Below are 13648 nucleotides of genomic sequence, written 5' to 3' on the forward strand. Positions count from 1 at the left end.
AACCACCTATGAAGAGGGTTCACTGCATTTTGTTAACTTGTCCTATTATAGGATAGATGTGGTTTTACAAGATCTTTGTGACCAATGGCAATTAGACCCGGGTCAATTGGAATTTCTTGTTAATAAACATCCAAAAGTCCCTAGTATCTTCAGAATTCCGAAGATACATAAGAGTTACTATAACCCTCCTATGAGACCAATTGTGAGTGCAGCTGGCTCAAAAACCCACACTTTAGGAAAATACATTGATTTTACTCTTAAAAATGTATTAAAAGATGAAAAGCACATCGGCATAGACTCCTGGCATTTCCTGGATAAACTGAATGGTGTAGTATTTCATGATAATGTGAGTTTTTGACAGAGGATGTTACTAACTTGTATAATGTTTCCACATACCACCGCTCTGGAGTGGTTTGAGGAGTTTTTGTATGACAGTAAAATGTTCACTAATAGTGAATTGGCAACATTAGTGACCCTTATGGAATTATTACTGAAAAACAACTTTGTCTACTTTGAAGGGCAGTGTTTCCTACAGAAGACAGGCATTGCCATGGGGGCCATTTGTGCCCCAGTGTTTGCAGACATCATTATGCTTGTGTGGGAAAGGAAATACTTGCTTAGTTCAGAGTTTGCCAACAAATGGACAGTTTACTTACGCTACACTGATGATTTGTTTTCTTGTGGAATGATACAGGGGAAGACATTATTACTTTCACTGATTATTTAAACAACACCACTGATTTCTTAAAATTCACTTACACACGCAAAAAAGATGGTATCAACTATTTAGATATTTAAACAACACCACTGATTTCTTAAACTTCAGTTACACACGCAAAAAAGATGGTATCAACTATTTAGATATTTAAACAACACCACTGATTTCTTAAAATTCACTTACACACGCAAAAAAGATGGTATCAACTATTTAGATATTTAAACAACACCACTGATTTCTTAAAATTCACTTACACATGCAAAAAAGATAGTATCAACTATTTAGATATTTAAACAATACCACTGATTTCTTAAAATTCACTTACACACGCAAAAAAGATGGTATCAACTATTTAAATATTTAAACAACACCACTGATTTCTTAAAATTCACTTACACACACAAAAAAGATGGTATCAACTATTTAGATATTTAAACAACACCACTGATTTCTTAAAATTCACTTACACGCAAAAAGATGGTATCAACTATTTAGATATTTAAACAACACCACTGATTTCTTAAAATTCACTTACACACGCAAAAAAGATGGTATCAACTATTTAGATATTTAAACAACACCACTGATTTCTTAAAATTCACTTACACACGCAAAAAAGATGGTATCAACTATTTAGATATTTAAACAACACCACTGATTTCTTAAAATTCACTTACACATGCAAAAAAGATGGTATCAACTATTTAGATATTTAAACAACACCACTGATTTCTTAAAATTCACTTACACACGCAAAAAAGATGCTATCAACTATTTAGATGTAGACATTAGAAAAGATTGTGACAGGAAATGCTTTGTAAGTAATTTGTATAGGAAACCTACCTACTGTAATAGTTTTTTACATTTTGAGAGTAATCATTCTGAATTTCTAAAATATGGTATAGTAAAGGGACAATATGTGAGGATTGCCCGAATGGTCAGTATTGATTAGGATTTTCTTTTGCAGTGTGAAATACTGACTAAGTTGTTTCTGGCCAGAGGGTACCCCACTGGTTTGATTGCCACAGTACAGAAAGAAATTGTGTGTAGAAGAAATAACAGCATTCTACCTATTTTGGGGGTTAACATGGTGGGTAATGTTAGAAGTACTCTCAGGACTACTAACACAGCTGATCCTTCCAAATATTTCTGTCCCTTTGTTACTAAGTTTTCCATTAACCATCAAAGTATTACTACTATTTTAAAGAAAAACTGACAGCTATTTTGGAGTGATCCTGGTATTTTAGACCAGGTGGGAGACATGCCACAAATAGTGTTTAGGAAAGGCTCAAGCATCAAGCAGTTACTTGAGAGGGAACATGTTTCTGAAAGTAGCAGCACTTTTATTGGGACTAAAAAATGTGGCTGTTGTTCTCAATATCATTTGGTCATGAACTGTCACTAGATTAAGTTGAATTATACAATCACAGAACCTAATGGCAAATTTTCTTGCAACTGCAAAGGGGTTGTTTATACTGCTCTGTGTCAGCATTGCAATATGTTCTATAGGGATAATTGGCTAGGCTGAAAATGTCTCACAAGGGCAGTTAGCCTAGTATGAACCTATGAACCTGTCAACCTATATTGGGAAAACTAAAAGAAAGTTAAGGGACAGAATTTATGAGCATCATAGAAACATAAAAAACAGTTATAAAAACAATGCCTTGTATAAGCACATAGAAAAATAATCAACACATGTTTTTTATTTGCTGTTGTTGAATGGGTCAAAATCGATCCTAGAGGGGGTCCCTGGGATGATTATATAGAATTCAGGGAATTATGTTGGCAAATTAAGTTGAATGCCCCAGTCTCAATGACAACATTAGTATAAGCAGCCTTTTAAGGCTGCGTTCTTATGTTATATAGTTTTTATTAGTTTTTATATGTTTGAGCTGTTTATTATGGCTTCTGTTTGTTGAAATGTTACTAAAACATTTCTGTCAATTCTTAGGTAACAGTGCTTTTTGCTGTTTTACTTTAAAAGTTGTCTATGAATTTAAGTGTGATATGTTAGATAGAGAAAGTCTGTTTATAATTAATGTTATGAGAAGTTTCATTGGCTTCTTGTGTCATGTGTTCTCACAGGTTTTAGTATACTTAGGAAGAGTGTATTAAGTTTTGTTGTATTCTGATGAAGTCTTTGGTTACAACCTGATGAAAGCACTCAGTAAAAGGTTTTTTATTGCCTTGGTGGAGTTCTTGTGATACTGTGTTCCAGGCTTGCTCATGCTTTGGTGGTATTAGTCTTTTTCATTTTGGTTCCTGGTCTATTTGTTGGTGGGACTTGCTTGTGAATGGAGTCTTCCACTAGAACTATCACCTTGGGTATTGACCCTGTGGAGAACATTGAACTACTAACCCAGCTGATTCAACAATTTTCCCAACAAGCAGCTGGGAGTATCTCTGGTGTGGCAGCGTCACAGTTGGGAGCCACCCAGGTGGGCTTGACATCGGCTCAGCCCACAGTGGTAAATAAAAATGCAGAACAGACTGTGAATGTGTCCTCTGTACTAGTGAGGGCTAATAACAACTTTAACATTCAAGACTGGCTGAAACAGGGCATAGTATTTAATGGGAACTCAGGCTCTATAGCTGAGGTCCGGATTTTTAATCAAACACTTACGTGTCTGGAAAGGAAAATGATTAAATGTAAGAAATTGAAGTTGGAAAATTTATATTTTGTGGAGTGCATTAGGAGCAAGGTAGTGCCGAAAGGGCTAAGACATTGGAAGTTTCCAACAGGGCTAATAGCTGTTTCATCTATGCACAAATAACTGCTGGATTTGTTTGATCGTCAGTGGTTTGAACTTATGGAAACTTTTGTTAAGTTTAACAAGAGATCTATAGAGACTCTGCAGGCAGAGATTGTTGAACTTGACAAAGTTCTACATAATTATTTGTTGTTTGACCCCTCTTTTCCAGTTTATAAGGATGTCTTTTTGACAACTAACAAAATAGTTGCTGAGGTTAAAACCTGAAAAGAAAACAAACTAAAAATGGACAAGGAAGCCTACATTTCAGGCAGTGCATATCCCAGACCTCCTAATCCTACCTCCAGTGCTGTCATTCAATCTAATTCAGCCTATAGTGGTGATAAGTAAGGTGTATATTTAACAGAGGATGTGAACCAGCAATCCCCTTTAGGGCTGGACTTTCCTCAGAGGTCCAAGAGGTTACAGAACCAATGATGAGTGGGGAACAATGCTCAGACTTCCAATTTCAGGCCCTTGGGGCCACCACAACAGTCACACAATCGGAGAAGGAACAGCAGGAACAACTGGAAGAACTAAGGGAATGTTTGTTACTTTTTTCCCCTGGAACTGCTGATTTTGGGCCTTTGGACTTTCAGGTAGCTGTTGAATTGAAGGTTTTTATTCCAGAAGCCAATATTGTAAGTGTTCAAAACAAAAAAAGCTGATTTTACACTGTATAACTTTTGTGGTCATGTGTTTGATGAAACAGTGGCAGATTTGTTCAGCAAATGACTTAGTTTTGTGCCAGCAAAATGCTCTAATATTGTTGACTTGGCCTTGGACTTTAAGCTGTTTATTAGAAACTTGAATTTTAAATGGCTTTTCAACAATGTTAATGTTTCTGAACAGTGTTCTAGTTTACATAGGAAAAGCATATATAACCCCCCTGTACATTTCTGTCTTATATTGTTTGAAAAAAATTGTGAATTTGATTTCAGATCTCTGTTGAGTCACCAAAGTGAATATAATTGTGACAATTTAACTGAAGCTGAAAGGAAATTGCTTTTAGACATTTGTAAGGACAGGACAGTTAGAGTCAGGAAACCCGATAAGAGGGAGGGTAGTTGTTATGTGTAAACAAGACTATGTAGAAAGAATGGATTTTCAATTGTTTAATGAAACCACCTATGAAGAGGTTTCACTGCATTTTGTTAACTTGTCCTATTATAGGATAGATGTGGTTTAACAAGATCTTTGTGACCAAGGGCAATTGGACCCGGGTCAATTGGAATTTCTTGTTAATAAACATCCGAAAGTCCCTAGTATCTTCGGAATTCCGAAGATACATAAGAGTTACTATAACCCTCCTATGAGACCAATTGTGAGTGCAGCTGTCTCAAAAACCCACACTTTAGGAAAATACATTGATTTTACTCTTAAAAATGTATTAAAAGGAGAAAAGCACATTGGCATAGACTCCTGGCATTTCCTGGATAAACTGAATGGTTTAGTATTTCATGATAATGTGAGTTTTTGACAGTGGATGTTACTAACTTGTATAATGTTTCCACATACCACCACTCTGGAGCGGTTTGAGGAGTTTTTGTATGACAGTAAAATGTTCACTAATAGTGAATTGGCAACATTAGTGACCCTTATGGAATTATTACTGAAAAACAACTTTGTCTACTTTGAAGGGCAGTGTTTCCTACAGAAGACAGGCATTGCCTTGGGGGCCATTTGTGCCCCAGTATTTGCAGACATCATTATGCTTGTGTGGGAAAGGAAATACTTGCTTAGTTCAGAGTTTGCCAACAAATGGACAGTTTACTTACGTTACACTGATGATTTGTTTTCTTGTGGAATGATACAGGGGAAGACATTATTACTTTCACTGATTATTTAAACAACACCACTGATTTCTTAAAATTCACTTACACACGCAAAAAAGATGGTATCAACTATTTAGATATTTAAACAACACCACTGATTTCTTAAAATTCACTTACGCAAAAAAGATGGTATCAACTATTTCGATATTTAAACAACACCACTGATTTCTTAAAATTCACTTACACACGCAAAAAAGATGGTATCAACTATTTAGATATTTAAACAACACCACTGATTTCTTAAAATTCACTTACACACGCAAAAAAGATGGTATCAACTATTTAGATATTTAAACAACACCACTGATTTCTTAAAATTCACTTACACACCCAAAAAAGATGGTATCAACTATTTAGATATTTAAACAACATCACTGATTTCTTAAAATTCACTTACACACACAAAAAAGATGGTATCAACTATTTAGATATTTAAACAACACCACTGATTTCTTAAAATTCACTTACACACGCAAAAAAGATGGTATCAACTATTTAGATATTTAAACAACACCACTGATTTCTTAAAATTCACTTACACACGCAAAAAAGATGGTATCAACTATTTAGATATTTAAACACCACTGATTTCTTAAAATTCACTTACACACGCAAAAAAGATGGTATCAACTATTTAGATGTAGACATTAGAAAAGATTGTGACAGGAAATGCTTTGTAAGTAATTTGTATAGGAAACTTACCTACTGTAATAGTTTTTTACATTTTGAGAGTAATCATCCTGAATTTCTAAAACATGGTATAGTAAAGGGACAGTTTGTGAGGATTGCCCGAATGGTCAGTATTGATCAGGATTTTCTTTTGCAGTGTGAAATACTGACTAAGTTGTTTCTGGCCAGAGGGTACCCCACTGGTTTGATCGTCACAGTACAGAAAGAAATTGTGTGTAGAAGAAATAACAACATTCTACCTATTTTGGGGGTTAACATGGTGGGTAATGTTACAAGTACTCTCAGGACTACTAACACAGCTGATCCTTCCAAATATTTCTGTCCCTTTGTTACTAAGCTTTCCTCTGACCATCAAAGTATTACTACTATTTTAAAGAAAAATTGGCAGCTATTTTCGAGTGATCCTGGTATTTTAGACCAGGTGGGAGACGTGCCACAAATACTGTTTAGGAAAGGTTCAAGCATCATGCAGTTACTTGAGAGGGAAAATGTTTTTGAAAGTAGCAGCACTTTTATCGGGACTAAAAAATGTGGCTGTTGTTCTCAATGTCATTTGGTCATGAACTGTGACCAGATTATGTTGAATTAAATAAGCATAAAACCTAATGGCAAATTTTCTTGTAACTCCAAAGGGGTTGTTTATGCTGCTCTGTGTCAGCACTGCAATATGTTCTATATTGGGAAAACTAAAAGAAAGTTAAGGAACAGAATTTATTAGCATCATAGGGACATGAAAAACGGTAATAAAAACAATGCCTTGTATAAGCACATAGAAAAATATTCAACACACTTTTTTTATTTGCTGTTGTTGAAGGGGTCAAAATGGATCCGTCCCTGGGAAGATTATTTAGAATTCAGGGAATTATGTTGGCATATTAAGTTGAATGCCTGTGCCCCCCCCCCCAGGTCTCAATGACAACATTAGTATTAGCAGCCTTTTAAGGCTGCATTCTTATGTTATATAGTTTTTATTAGTTTTTATATGTTTGAGCTGTTTATTATGGCTTCTGTTTGTTGAAATGTTACTAGAACATTTCTGTCACTTTTTCGGTAACAGTGTTTTTGCTGTTTTGCTTTAAAATTTGTCTATGAATTTGTGTGATATGTTAGATAGAGAAAGTCTGTTCTTAATTAATGTTATGAGAAGTTTCATTAGCTTATTGTGTCAAGTGTTCTCACAGGTTTTAGTATACTTAAGAAGAGTGTATTAACTTTTGTTTTATTCTGATGAAGTCTTTGGTTACAACCTGATGGAAGCACTCAATAAAAGGTTTTTTATTATCCTGGTGGAGTTCTTGTGATACTGTGGTCCAGGCTCGTTCATCCTTTGGTGGTATTAGTCTTTTTCATTTTGGTTCCTGGTCTGTTTGTTGGTGGGACTTGCTTGTGAATGGAGTCTTCCACTAGAACTATCACCTTGGGTATTGACCCTGTGGAGAACATTGAACTACTAACCCAACTGATTCAACAATTTTCCCAACAAGCAGCTGGGGGTATCTCTGGTGTGGCAGCATCACAATCGGGCGCCACCCAGGTGGGCTTGACATTGGCTCAGCTCATAGTGGTAAATAAAAATGCAGAACAGAGTGTGAGTGTGTCCTCTGTACTAGGGAGGGCTAATAACAACTTTAACATTTAAGACTGGCTGAAAGGGCATAATATTTAATGGGAACTCAGGCTCTATAGCTGAGGTCTGGACTTTTAATCAATCACTTATGTGTCTGGAAAGGAAAATGATTAAATGTAGTAAACTGGAGTTGGAAAATTTATATTTTTTGGAGTGCATCAGGAGCAAGGTGGTGCTGAAAGGGCTAAGACATTGGAAGTTTTCAACAGGGCTAATAGCTGATTCACCTATGCACAAAGAACTGCTGAATTTGTTTGATCGTCAGTGGTTTGAACTTATGGAAACTTTTATTAAGTTTAACAACAGATCTATAGAGACTCTGCAGGCAGAGATTGTTGAACTTGACAAAGTTCTACATAATTATTTGTTGTTCGACCCCTCTTTTCCAGCTTACAAGGATGTCTTTTTGACAACTAACAAAATAGTTGCTGAGGTTAAAACCCCGATAAGAAAACAAACTAAAAATGGACAAGGAAGCCTACATTTCAGGCACTGCATATCCCAGACCTCCTAATCCCGCCTCCAATGCTGTCAATCAGTCTAATTCAGCCAATAGTGGTGATAAGTAAGGTGTATATTTAACAGAAGAAGTGAACCAGCAATCCCTTTTAGGGCAGGATTTTCCTCACAGGTCCGAGAGGTTGCAGAACCAATGACGAGTGGGAAACAATGCTCAGACTTCCAATTTCAGGCCCTTGGGGCCACCACAACAGTCACACAACCAGAGAATGAACAGGAGGAACAACCGGAAGAACTAAGGGAATGCTTGTTACTTTTTTCCCCTGGAACTGCTGATTTTGGGCCTTTGGACTTTCAGGTAGCTGTTAAATTGGAGGTATTTGTTCCATAAGCCAATTTGGTATGTGTTCAAAACAAAAAAAACTGATTTTACACTGTATAACTTTTCTGGTCATGTGTTTGATGAAACAGTGGCAGATTTGTTCAGCAAAAAACTTAGTTTTGTGCCAGCAAAATTCTCTGATATTGTTGACTTGGTCTTGGACCTTAAGTTGTTTATTAGAAACTTGAATTTTAAATTGCTTTTCAACAATGTTAATGTTTCTGAACAGTGTTCTAGCTTACGTAGGAAAAGCATATACAACCTCCTGCACATTTCTGTCTTATATTGTTTGAAACAATTGTAAATTTGATTTCAGAGCTCTGTTGAGTCTTCACAGTGAATATAATTGTGACAATTTAACTGAAGCTGAAAGGAAATTGCTTTCAGACATTTGTAAGGACAGGACAGTTAGAGTCAGGAAACCCGATAAGAGGGAGGGTAGTTGTTATGTGTAAACAAGACTATGTAGAAAAAATGGATTTTCTGTTGTTTAATGAAACCACCTATGAAGAGGTTTCACTGCATTTTGTTAACTTGTCCTATTATAGGATAGATGTGGTTTAACAAGATCTTTGTGACCAAGGGCAATTGGACCCAGGTCAATTGGAATTTCTTGTTAATAAACATCCAAAAGTCCCAAGTATCTTCGGAATTCCGAAGATACATAAGAGTTACTATAACCCTCCTATGAGACCAATTGTGAGTGCAGCTGGCTCAAAAACCCACACTTTAGGAAAATACATTGATTTTACTCTTAAAAATGTATTAAAAGGAGAAAAGCACATCAGCATAGGTTTGAGGAGTTTTTGTATGACAGTAAAATGTTCACTAATAGTGAATTGGCAACATTAGTGACCCTTATGGAATTATTACTGAAAAACAACTTTGTCTACTTTGAAGGGCAGTGTTTCCTACAGAAGAGAGGCATTGCCATGGGGGCCATTTGTGCCCCAGTGTTTGCAGACATCATTATGCTTGTGTGGGAAAGGAAATACTTGCTTAGTTCAGAGTTTGCCAACAAATGGACAGTTTACTTACGTTACACTGATGATTTGTTTTCTTGTGGAATGATACAGGGGAAGATATTATTACTTTCACTGATTATTTAAACAACACCACTGATTTCTTAAAATTCACTTACACATGCAAAAAAGATGGTATCAACTATTTAGATATTTAAACAACACCACTGATTTCTTAAAATTCACTTACACACGCAAAAAAGATGGTATCAACTATTTAGATATTTAAACAACACCACTGATTTCTTAAAATTCACTTACACACACAAAAAAGATGGTATCAACTATTTAGATATTTAAACAACACCACTGATTTCTTAAAATTCACTTACACACGCAAACAAGATGGTATCAACTATTTAGATATTTAAACAACACCACTGATTTCTTAAAATTCACTTACACATGCAAAAAAGATGGTATCAACTTTTTAGATGTAGACATTAGAAAAGATTGTGACAGGAAATGCTTTGTAAGTAATTTGTATAGGAAACCTACCTACTGTAATAGTTTTTTACATTTTGAGAGTAATCATCCTGAATTTCTAAAACATGGTATAGTAAAGGGACAATATGTGAGGATTGCCTGAATGGTCAGTACTGATCAGGATTTTCTTTTGCAGTGTGAAATACTGACTAAGTTGTTTTTGGCCAGAGGGTACCCCACTAGTTTGATCATCACAGTACAGAAATAAATTGTGTGTAGAAGAAATAACAACAACATTCTACCTATTTTGGGGAATAACATGGTGGGTAATGTTAGAAGTACTCTCAGGACTACTAACACAGCTGATCCTTCCAAATATTTCTGTCCCTTTGTTACTAAGTTTTCCACTGATCTTTAAAGTATTATTACTATTTTAAAGAAAAACTGGCAGCTATTTTGGAGTGATCCTGGTATTTTTGACCAGGTGGGAAACATGCCACAAATAATGTTTAGGAAAGGTTCAAGCATCAAGCAGTTACTTGAGAAGGAAAATGTTTTTGAAAGTAGCAGCACTATTATTGGGACTAAAAAATGGCTGTTGTTTTCAATGTCATTTGGTCATGAACTTTGACCAGATTAAGTTGAACTATACAACCATAAAACCTAATGGCACATTTTCTTGCAACTCCAAAGGGGTTGTTTATGCTGCTCTGTGTCAGTATTGCAGTATGTTCTATATTGGGAAAACTAAAGGAAAGTTAAGGGACATAATTTATGAGCATCATAGGGACATAAACAACGGTAATAAAAACAATGTCTTGTATAAGCACATAGAAAATTATTCAACACACATTTTTTTATTTGCTGTTGTTGAAGGGGTCAAAATAGATCCTAAAGGGGGTCCCTGGGAAGGTTATTTAGAATTCATGGACTTAAGTTGGCAAATTAAGTTAAATGCCTGTGCACCCCCCCCCCCGTCTCAATGACAACATTAGTATTAACAGCCTTTTAAGGCTGTGTTCTTATATTATATAGTTTTTATTATTTTCAATCTGATGAAGTCTGAGGGATACTTGGATAAAAGCGCATTTTGTTTTTGTTGTGGCGTTTATAAACTCAAGCGTGATTATTTAATTTGAGCTCGGTTTACTGCCTGTCAGCTTTTGTGTGGTAACTCTTCGTGTGTCTGGAGTTTTGGTTTCATAGTTTTTATTAGTTTTTATATGTTTGAGCTGTTTATTATGGCGTCTGTTTGTTGAAATGTTACTAGAACATTTCTGTCACTTTTTATGTAACAGTGTTTTTTGCTGTTTTACTTTAAAATTTGTCTATGAATTTAAGTGTGATATGTTAGATAGAGAAAGTTTGTTCATAATTAATGTTATGAGAAGTTCCATTGGCTTATTATGTCATGTGTTCTCACAGGTTTTAGTGTTCTTAAGAAGAGTGTATTAAGTTTTGTTGTATTCTGATGAAGTCTTTGGTTACAACCTGATGAAAGCGCTCAATAAAAGGTTTTTGATGGAGTTCTTGTGATACTGTGTTCCAGGCTTGCTCATCCTTTGGTGTTATTAGTCTTTTTTGTTTTGATTCCTGATTTATAAATAAACTCACAAACTGGACATATATCTGTACATCACCAGATGGATAACCAATGGACAGGACACATATGGTTAAAGTTGGTCAAGTTAGATCCAGCAAGTTACTAGTGGTGTGTCACACGACTCAGCGCTGAGGCCACTCCTGCTTGGAATATACTTCTCTGAAGTCAAGTTTAATGTGAAAGGCCTGTGGAATACAAAGTTTGCTGATGACTGCAAGCTGGGAACAGTCATTGAATCCTTCAGTGATGTAGATATCCTTCAGGAGTGTCTAGATCAGACAAATGATTGGTGCCGGAACTATGGCCTAAAACTAAATGCAAAAAAATTCATTATCATACCTGAAGTCAAATACTCCTGCAAATTACAACATCAGTAGCATACCTCTAAGAGTAGACTCAGAGGTGACAGGTTTAGGTACACAGATAGAAAGTAGCCTGAACTTTAACTGACGTGTCCACAGTGGTGAGGAAGTCCTTCTATGTATCACAACTTATAAGTAAAGGTATGGCATCAGGATCCAAGGAAATTATAGTCTCACTGTACTCAGAACTCATTAGACCAATAATCGAGTATAATGCACTCTTTGCCATACACTTGACTAGGCACTAACAGCAGATGGAGTAACCTCAGAGGTTCCTTATAAAGAAAATATATGGTATAAACAACATGTCCTATGCAGACAGACTAAAATCCCTATCCCTTTACTTTGTGTCCTACCAACTATTAATGGGTGACCTATGCCTGACCTTCAAGGCACTCACAAATTCAGCCATGATGGAGCTGCTGCACATCTGCAAGTCAAACAACATGATGGTCACCCAATCTAGGGATCTAAATATAGTCAGTGACTCAAACAAAACATGCTGGAAAAACAGACATAGGTCTCAGAGATTGCCCATTCTTTGGCGCATACTTCCTATTCACATTAAGCAGAGTCCTTCTCCATCAGTCTTCAAGCGCAGTGTGGATCAATGGATGAGAAATCATACATTCACACCTGCAGTAGTGCTTTTGTCCCTTATGGACAGGAGCAATCTTATAAGATACTCATCACATAGGCACAAATCCATGCCATCCTCTTGCCCCTAGGGGCCATATATTCGGTAAAATTGGATTATATTGGCTAGGCTTGTAAGAGGTCTTAAGCCGTTAGCCTAGTAATCTCCTATGAACCTATTATGCAAATGAGATTAAGTAACATCACAAAAATATAATAGAGTATAAGGTACACATTATTACCAAAGGAAAAAAGTGCAGAAATTGTTATTATTAGAGACATTTCAGAAATAATAAGTTCAGGAAAGGTAGGGTTCATACCAGAAAGAGATATATCTAAAGCTTATGATAATATTCTTCATGATATGATGCCAAAACTCTTAAAATATGGATTTGGAGCAAATTTACTGGACTTTATTGAAATTTTTTATAATTCAAAAGTCATTACCCATGTAATTGATTACTTAGCGAAAGATGTAAAAATGCATGATGGTGTGAAGCAAGGATGCACACTCAGCCTTTTGATATTTAGTCTTGTCAAAAGCACTGCCATATTTATTTAAATATGAGATGAACAGACAGTTTGTTTTTTCAGATGAAGATGATCTGTGTGCTTGTAAAAGAGGAAAGGGTAAGGCAAAGGGTAGAATATTGCAGTTGAATGGCTTCTGTTTCATACAGAGAATGCAAAATGTTTAGAGGGGCAAGCTATATGAAAATAAACATTTTAGGAATAAATACTGGGATAGAAGGGATTTTCTTAAGATTTATCAGATAAGATAAGATTATATTGCAAAATATATAGCAGGACAAAGAATAATTTATAAAAATGAAGTGCTTATGATTAAAGCAATAATTTAGGAACACTAAACTATTATGCACCAATGTATCCATTTCCATAAAAAACTAGAAAGAAACTAATAGTCTTCGATGTTTGATTATTTAGGACAAGACTGAACCCAATAAAGTGAGAGCTAATGTACACCAAAGACAATGAAAGGATTTTGGTCTTATGTAAGTGTAGCAAGAATTGTGCGCATACTGAAAGTAAAAGTGGCATTTTGACTCATTTTATATCAGAAAAGTGAGAAAGTACATTATTTTCTACTGGACTTTCAGGCATGCCTCTCCTGAGTTTG

This window comes from Protopterus annectens, chromosome 14.part0 (assembly GCF_019279795.1).
Source record: "Protopterus annectens isolate FY-2018-M chromosome 14.part0, PAN1.0, whole genome shotgun sequence".
NCBI lineage: Eukaryota > Metazoa > Chordata > Ceratodontiformes > Protopteridae > Protopterus > Protopterus annectens.